We start from the raw sequence: 8443 nt of genomic DNA, 5'->3' as shown, positions 1-8443 counted from the left end.
ACATTCTGAATAAAACGTTGTTGGCCTTAAAGGTTCTTCTTGACTCTCGCTGTGTTCTGCTGCTTCAAACCCCCGCGGCTGCCCACCTGGATCTGTCCGGCGGAGGAGAACAAAGTAGGAGTCAAGCCGCACTTTTAGACCAACAAAGTTTTCTTCAGAACGTAAGCCTTTCTTGTGCTCCAAGCACACGTCGCCAGACGAGGAGTCAGGTACAGTGGGCAGAGCTACATATAGCTGGTAGGCAGGGGCTCAGAATGCAAAATGGTACAAATGACAACTTTGTCGGTCTTCAAGGTGCGACTGGACTCCTGCTTTGTTCTGCTGCTTCAGACCAACACGGCTGCCCGCCCGGATCGATCTGTCTGAAGAAATGTGCGTGCGCAAGAAAGCTCACGCCTTGCGCGCAACTTGGTTGGTCTGAAAGGTCCCGTTGGACCCGAACTTTATCCTGTCGCTTCAGATCAAGCCGGCTACCCGCCTGGATCTCTTGTTCCACGTGGGCAAGACGATCGGGGGGGGAGGGAGCAGCGGCCGGCCGGGCTTCTAGGCCCCGCCGGCTGCTGCAGCTGCGTCCGGCTCCCAGCTCCGGTCGTCAGCGGCAGGCCGAGCCGGCCAGCTCCTCCAAGGGGCGGCTTAATGCAGAGCGAAGCTGCCGGCGGACTGTAGGCGACGGGGGCGCGACCTCGCTGCCGAGCAAAAGTTCACCTCTGCGCCCAAGTTCGCCGGAGGGGGAGCAGCCCGGCCCGGGAGGAGAGCAGAGCTGGCTGCAAAGGCCGGTCGGAGGCGGCGGCAGAGAAGGAGAGCCCAACTTGTAGTGGTGAATTGCGCGGACATTTACCTCGGATTCCCCACTCCTCCGCTTGCAGCTGCTGCATGGCCTTGGGTCAGCCGTAGCTCTGGCAGAGAGAGCCCTCTCAGCCCCACCCACCTCACAGGGTGTCTGTTGTATAGGAGATTGTAAGCCGCTCTGAGTCTCTGATTCAGAGAGAACGGGGGGGGGTATAAATCTGCAGTCTTCTTTTTCTTCTTCTTCAAGCGGGAGGGAAAGTTTGCCCCCTCTCCTTCTCCCTCCCCGGGAGCGTCGAGACCATTCTGCAGCACTAGCGAACTATCCACTCTCCCATCCCCCCCCCCAAAAAAAAACCACTGGAAGGACTCTTTAGCCTCGAGCTGGGCGGGGGAAGAAGGTGAGGAGGCAAGACAGGCAGGTTGGGGGAGCGTTAGCAATAGAGATGAGCCAATTAGCAAAAATTAGTCCCCCTCCCCCCTCTCTCCCCCTCCAAAAAAGGGGAGTCTCTGCAAAGACCCCCTCCCCATACCTTTAGCAATCTCTCTCCCCCCCCCCTCTAAAAATGGCATCTTATGAGCCGGTCCCTGCGCGGGACAGAGGCGCAGGGCCTGAGCCTCGGAGCGACCCCCCCCCCACCTGGGCAAAGGTAAAGAGCGTTTCTCCCCTTCTGAGCCGCTCGCCCCCCACCCCCTCCCCACCCCCAAGCAAGGAGAAGGCCCTCCCCTTCGGCCCGGCGTGTGATGTGGCTGGAAAGGCGCGTTCTCACGTTGCCAGATGGGTGGTTCGGTGTATGTAGGGAGAAGAGCGCAGCTGGAGCGCCGTTCAGCTCCGGATTGGGAGCGGGGCTTTTGACCTGGTTTGGCGGGGATTTCCCCCACCACCGACAAGCAACTGAGCAGCCCAGAGAAGCCAGAGGGGAATTATTACTAGTCTGTAGCAGCGAAACTAGACAGGAGTCCAGCGAAGCTTTTGAGGCGAACCACATTTATTTCCAGCAGGCGCTTTCGCGAGTCAGAGAGGTCCCTTCTTCTGACATAGGGGTTGGTGTGTTCGTATGAATGCCTTTGTGAGAGACCCAGACCCCGGCGCTGTCTTTTTGTAGACGGCCAGAACCAGTGGCTGAGTTCTCTCCTCACCCAGCCTTTCTCCGTGCCTTTCGTTCCACCTTCTCATCTCTTGAAATGGCCTTTTGCCGGAAGAGAAATAAACACCGCCTTAGCAGGAGACTGCAACAACACCCCGGGAAGGGTCCCCTTTGACCCCCAAAGTTCCCAACCGAGCCGCCTGGGAGAACAGGCGGAGCTCCCGGTTCCGATAAGGCGTGGGAGAAGAAGTCTTCCGGGGGTGCCCACGCGTGGCTCTCTTGGGCGAAGGGGGCAGCTGGAAAAACGCTGGAGAGCAAAAAAAAATTCGGGGAAATCTGCGTGCTCGCGGGCCAGTATATAAGAGCGTTGGGTCTGGTACGATTAGTACAATGAAAGGTCTCCTTCGATGGGTGTGTTTCCCCCACCCGCCCCCGACTCTTGTGTGGTCCTTTGGAGGACCACCAGATTTCTATCTGGCCGCAGTTTGCATGGATTCTTCGCACTCTAAACGTTCAGAATTGTGAAAAGAAGCGAAACTGACATATTTACACCGAGGGTTACACTAGAATCAGACAAACCAGCTCTACGATTCTCTGATTTTAGTGTAGAATGTCCGCTTGGGGACGGGGCCTAAACCACGATGACAAGTCTTGTGGGAAAGTGAGCCGTGCAGGGCACATGGAGCGGCTGCGCATCTGTGCAGAATTCCGCCTTCGAACTCCTAGGCGGAGTCACGACCCTTCTACATCCAGTCGAGTCGACGGGTTTGAAGAGGCCGTAACTCTGGTGGGATGGCCTTCTCGGTTCAGTGCAACTTTAAAAAGCCCCATGAGATAAAATGGGATTTACTTTCGAGTAAACCTGATCAGGATTTCTCCTTTCGGAAAAACCATGCTTGAATAGCTTGTTCGAGTAACCCCCCTCCCAAGGTATGATTCCCCCCCCCCCCGGCCCCTCGTTCTCTCTTCTTCACGCGCAGGGTGTTTCTTTTGGAGACTTTGCCTTCATTTCCCACCAAAGGAACTTTTCCCGGGAAGGCCAGTCCGGAGGGCCGCACGTGCCTCTGTGTACTTTCAGACCCCAGGAACCACTTCCGCGTTTATTGCCTCCATCTTTCGGATCGGCCATCTATATGTACCTGCCAGAGAGAGAGAGAGAGAGAGAGAGAGAGAGAGAGAGAGAGAGAATCCTCAGAATCTCGCTTCCAAAAGCCATTCTATCCAGAAAGTCGCACAGATTAACCAACCAACCAACCAACCAACCAACCAACCAACCAACCAACCAACCAACCAACCAACCAGATATTCTGTATGCCTGATGCGTTTCTATCTCTCGAAAAACATCTCAGGTTTCCAAAGCGGATTTTTGGGGTTTCTTTTTTTTTTTTAAATCCCACTTTTAAAATCGGTGCGGATTGGAAAAGGCTTCCTTCCGAGGAAGAGGCTCGCGGCCCGATCCTAGGGACGGCCCCTCGGACGCCAGTATCCCTCTATTCCAGGGGGCTTCCTTCCGAGTAAGGGACCAAAGGATCCCCAACCTTGGGAGAGAGAGCGCGCGATGGCAAGTGGACTCGAAGCGCATCAGGCCTGTTCTTTCTCCCCCTCCCCAGCACTTTCCTCCAAAAAACCTCCACCCCCCGCCCCGCTCTAGCTTCAAGCATTGTCCGCTGGAAGGGGGGGGGGGGTCTTTCCTTGAGCGCGCACCGCGGCAGACAATGGGAGCTCTCCGGCGCTGCGAGAGGCGGCCGCTGGCGAACAAAAGCGAGACGCACCAGAGGCGGCTCCGGAGGCTGGCGGGGAGGGGGCGGGGTCGATTCAGGACGCCTCCTCCCTTCCTTCCTTCTGGCTCGCGGCTCTCCGGACTGATCCTGGGCTTGGGAGGCGAGAGAGGCCTGCGGGGGTTGCGGAGGCCGGCCGAGTCCCAGCTGGGCGGCTGGAGCAGGAGGCTGGAAGCTGCCCACACTGGCCCCGGGGAGCCTGGCCCGGGCGGGCGTCCTCCTGAGGACTAGAGACTGCTCCGAGCACCTGGCGCTGGGAAATCCCCGCAAGGACAGCTTCTGTGAAAGCTCTGGCTGACCCAAGGGCCATTCCAGCAGCTGCAAGTGGAGGAGTGGGGAATCAAACCCGGTTCTCCAAGATAAGAGTCCGCGCAGTTCACCACTACACCAAACTGGCTCTCACCCCCAGCACCTGCCCTTGGAACGGCTCCTCCCCCGGCTGCGCTGGGTCTCTCCCCCCTCCATCCCCATCTGGGATCGGGACCCTGCATCTCCCTCGTGGCAGGGAGTGGGGAGGCAAGACGCCTTCCACAGCGCCTCCTCCCCAGTGTGTGTTGGAAGGCAAGGACCCCCTCCCTACGGTATTGGGAGGGGGCGCTACTTTCTGGCGCCCACCCCGTTGTTCCTCCCAGCCTGGACATCGGATGTGAAATCGAAGTGAGACCCCCCAAGAAAGCCCCCCCTCAAACCCTCAACCCGCCTGGGTGGGGCGAGGAAGAGAGAGGAGAAGCCCCTGCCGGGATAGGACGCTTACCTGGGCGCTCTTGACCTCCTCGGTCCCACCTCGGTTGCGTCTGTCTGGGTTGCTCTTTCCTCTCTCTCTTCAGTGCTCTCTGGACCCTCTCTCTGTCCTCTGAAAACGGCCGCCGAGATGCGTGTATTCTAGTGTGAAATCGGCTGTTTGCATGCGTGTGGGTGTGCCTAGAAGAGCAAGGCGATTTTGCTGGGTTGGGGGGGGGGAGAGAGAGAGGGGAGGAAACCCACTTTCCTCCCTCACTTGTTTCTCTCGTCTGTGTTGGCGCGGATATTATCCTCATCATGCCATCGTGGGCTAGGTCGAACTAATCTTCTCTCCCCCCCCCCTCTTCGAAAGCCTGAAGGGGTCACCTATTTAGACCAGCAGGCGGGTGAAGAGGAGGGGGGGGGGGAGGAATCGAAACGGTCCAAGACTCGAATGCTGTTATTAAAAAGTTCTACGACGTTTACAGCGAGATGCGTGCGGGAGGAGAGATTCGAAACGGTGCCGCGATGAAAGGCTTGTGAATGAGTTGGTTGTTGTTGTTTTTTGGAAAGAAAGGGAGTAATACAAAATAGATCAGAGAATCCCTTCCCCCCCCCCCCCCCATGAAGGGGAGAGGGGCCGAGTTGAGTTGCTAGCAACTTGCTTCCGAGGAAGTCCTAAAGCCTCAATTCATGCTTACCAGGAAGTAAATCTCCTGGTGCTGGGCAGTGCTCCCTTCCCTCTAAGCTGAGTTAGTGTGAGCCAGCTCAGAGTTTTTTAGCCTCCGGCTCACACATTTTTGCCTTAGCTCAGGAAGGAGGACCTCAGAGCACACTAATTGATGCAGGAGCTCACAACTTGAATGCCGGGAGCTCACAAAGTAGAATTTTTGCTCACAAGACTCCACAGCTCAGAGGGAGAATTGGTACCAATGTTCCCTCTAAGCTGCAGAGTCTTGTGAGCAAAAATCCTACCTTCTGAGCTCCCGGCATTAAAGTTGTGAGCACCTGCATCAATGAGTGTGCTCTGAGGTCCTCCTTCCTGAGCTAAGACACAAATGCGTGAGCTGGAGGCTAAAAATCTGTGAGCTAGCTCACGCTAACTCCCCTTAGAGGAAGCACTGATTGATACTGGGTGGGATTCGTTTCCAAATAAAACGGCCATCCCACGGTGGGTCCTTTCTGGGAGAGTAAGAAGAAGGTATTAGATTTATATCCCGCTCTATACGCTGAATCTCAGGTTGTGATCACATACACCAAATCATGCACTTTCAATCCACTGTCAATGTTCTTTCCAACTGGATTTTACCAGTTCACGCAGCTAAATCCAGTTGGAAAGTGGATTGAAAGTGCTTTATTTAATGTGCGTGATCACAGCCTCAGAGCGGTCACAATCTCCTTTACCTCCCCTCCCCCCTACAACAGACGCCCTGTGAGGTAGGTGGGGCTGAGAGAGCTCTCGCAGCAGCTTCTCTTTCAAGGACAACTCCTGCGAGAGCTATGGCTGACCCAAGGCCATTCCAGCAGGTGTAAGTGGAGGAGTGGGGAATCAAACCCGGTTCTCCCAGATAAGAGCCAGCGCACCTCTATACCAAACTGACTCTCAGATTAAGGCATATTGACTTCAAGGAGACTTAACTTGCGAGCGAACAGAAAGAGTTTCTCCAGCACTGGCGTTTGGGGGGATGCCAGCCTTGTGTCATGGGGGACGTGCGTTGGGTTTGAGTTTTTATGGTGGTCGGTGATGATCTCGTGGTTTTCAATGCTACCAGCGCTAAACTCAATAGGATTTACTCCCCAGTAAATATGCCTAACCTCCGACTCCCAGAAACTTACAATGATGCAATAATGAAACTGAAATGCTATTATTTATTTATTTATTTTTTAAAAGCGGATCCGGATCCTCTAGCTGAGAATAACCATTTGCGTGTCTACGCTGCTTTTGAACCCTTAAGAAACCCCATTGAAACAAAAGGCCTTGACTTCCGCGGAAATGCACTGAACTGTCCATCCGAAGGGACGAGAAGGAACCTGACCTTGCAGTCCTTAGACGTTCACGCTCACTTGGGAGCCAGCCTCAGGGAGAAACTTGGGGCGACTAACTTTGGAGGAAACCTGCCGCCAGTATCAGGCCGCGTGTACCTGGGGCAGAACTGGACCCTAGCCTGGCTGACATATATATAACCGACGAGGCCACCCATCCGTAGAGGGGAGATTTCCCCCCCTCCCCGGGCATCCCTTCAAGCTTCAGATATATCCCACCCTCCAGCAGAGAGTATCCACATTTTCTTCCTAATTTCATCTGCTAGGAACAGGACGCTTTTTAAAAAGAAAAAGGCCCCCGGCAGGAACTCATTTGCATATTAAGCCACACCCTCTGATGTCACCCTTGTTTTGCAAAGGACTTTTTTTTTTAAAGAAGCCCAGCAGGAACACGTTTGCAAATTAGACCACACACCCCTGACACCAAGCCAACCGGAACCGCGTTCCTGTGCATTCCTGCTCAAAAAAGCCCTGGCTAGGAAGTTAAGAACAACAAAGTGTTGGGGTTTTTTTGGGGGGGAGGGGGGAGAGATTTCCCCTGCAGATGCGGAAAGGCACGACTAGATTACGCTGGAAGAAAGGCTCCCTTCCCTGCCTTTAATGGGGGGGGGGGATTTAAATGGAGGTTGAACCTGTGAAAGGGGGAGCGGAAAATTTGTCCTCACTGCTTAGTAACGGCCTCTTCCTCCCAGGATCTCTCAGCCGCCTACATGGCTCTCCTTCCTCCACCCTCACGACACCCTCGGGGAGGTAGTGAGGTCTACAGAGCCTGACCCACTCTTGATAGGGCTGAGACTTGCATCCAGGTCTTTCCAGTCCGGCGCTCTAATCACTGCTATATCGCCTTTTCTTAGTGCAGTGGAATCTTGCAGAACTGCAATGTCCTTAAAACCTGCAATCGAAAGGAGAGAACAACCTGGGGGCGGCCGGGCGGATTGGGCAAGAACCCCGTAAACCCCAGTCAATGTGAAATGCTGGCATTTCTGAGTTGTTTTTTTTTTTTTTTAAATTAAATGTAAGAGCCTGGAAGCAGTTTCCTTCCGGTGCAAAGATACATCAAGCGGACTGAGCTGCTAACACACACACACACACACACACACACTAAATAATGCACTTTCTGGATTTTACTGTACCAATTTAGCTCTAGACCTTTAATCCTGGTGTAGCCCTGTCCCCAAACTGACATTCTACACTAGAACCAGAGAATCAGAGAAACCAACTCTATGACTCTGTGATTCTCTGATTTCAGTGTAGAATGTCAGTTTGGGGATAGGGCTAAACCATGATTAAAAGTCTATTGCGAAATCACTTGTGTGAACTGGCAGAATCCAGTTGGAAAGCGCAATTCCTTGGTGCTCAATCCGGTTTTGGTTTTGAAATGCACTCCCATTTTAAGGTAGAAATGCAGGACACACGGACTTCCAGTGAAATGCGTTCCGGTTCAGGGGTTTTCGCTGAAGTCCCAAGAAGGCTTGCTTGAAAAATAGACGGACTGTCCGAACATCCATCGGGCAGGCAAACGGCTGGTGGATTTGGGAGATTTAGGTGGTAGGCAGTTGCAGGGAAATAATAAGAACCCCGTGGCGCAGAGCGTTAAAGCTGCAGTACTGCAGTCCTAAACTCTGCTCACGGCCTGAGTTCGATCCCTAGTGGAAGCTGGGTTCAGGTAACCAACTCGAGGTTGACTCAGCCTGCCATCTTTCCGAGGTCGGTCAAATGAGCACCCAGCTTGCTGGGGGGAAAGTGTAGATGACTGGGGAAGGCAATGGCAAACCACCCCGTAAAAAGTCTGCCGTGAAAACGTTGTGAAAGCAACGTCGCCCCAGAGTCGGAAACGACCGGTGCTTGCACAGGGGACCTTTCCTTTCCCAGGCCCGCTGCTCATTCCGTCGGGGGCTACACTCCAGCAACCATTTGCGACGGGACCGTCTTGCGGATGACTGCTGTAGCATAAGGCTAGTTGCGCGGGATCCAGCGATGAGTGGGTGAGGCCCGGCAGTCTAGAAATCCGCCCTCTGTCTGTGGATC

This window comes from Heteronotia binoei, chromosome 11 (assembly GCF_032191835.1).
Source record: "Heteronotia binoei isolate CCM8104 ecotype False Entrance Well chromosome 11, APGP_CSIRO_Hbin_v1, whole genome shotgun sequence".
In the NCBI taxonomy this organism is placed as follows: Eukaryota; Metazoa; Chordata; class Lepidosauria; order Squamata; family Gekkonidae; genus Heteronotia; species Heteronotia binoei.
This window is presented reverse-complemented; position numbering follows the sequence as displayed.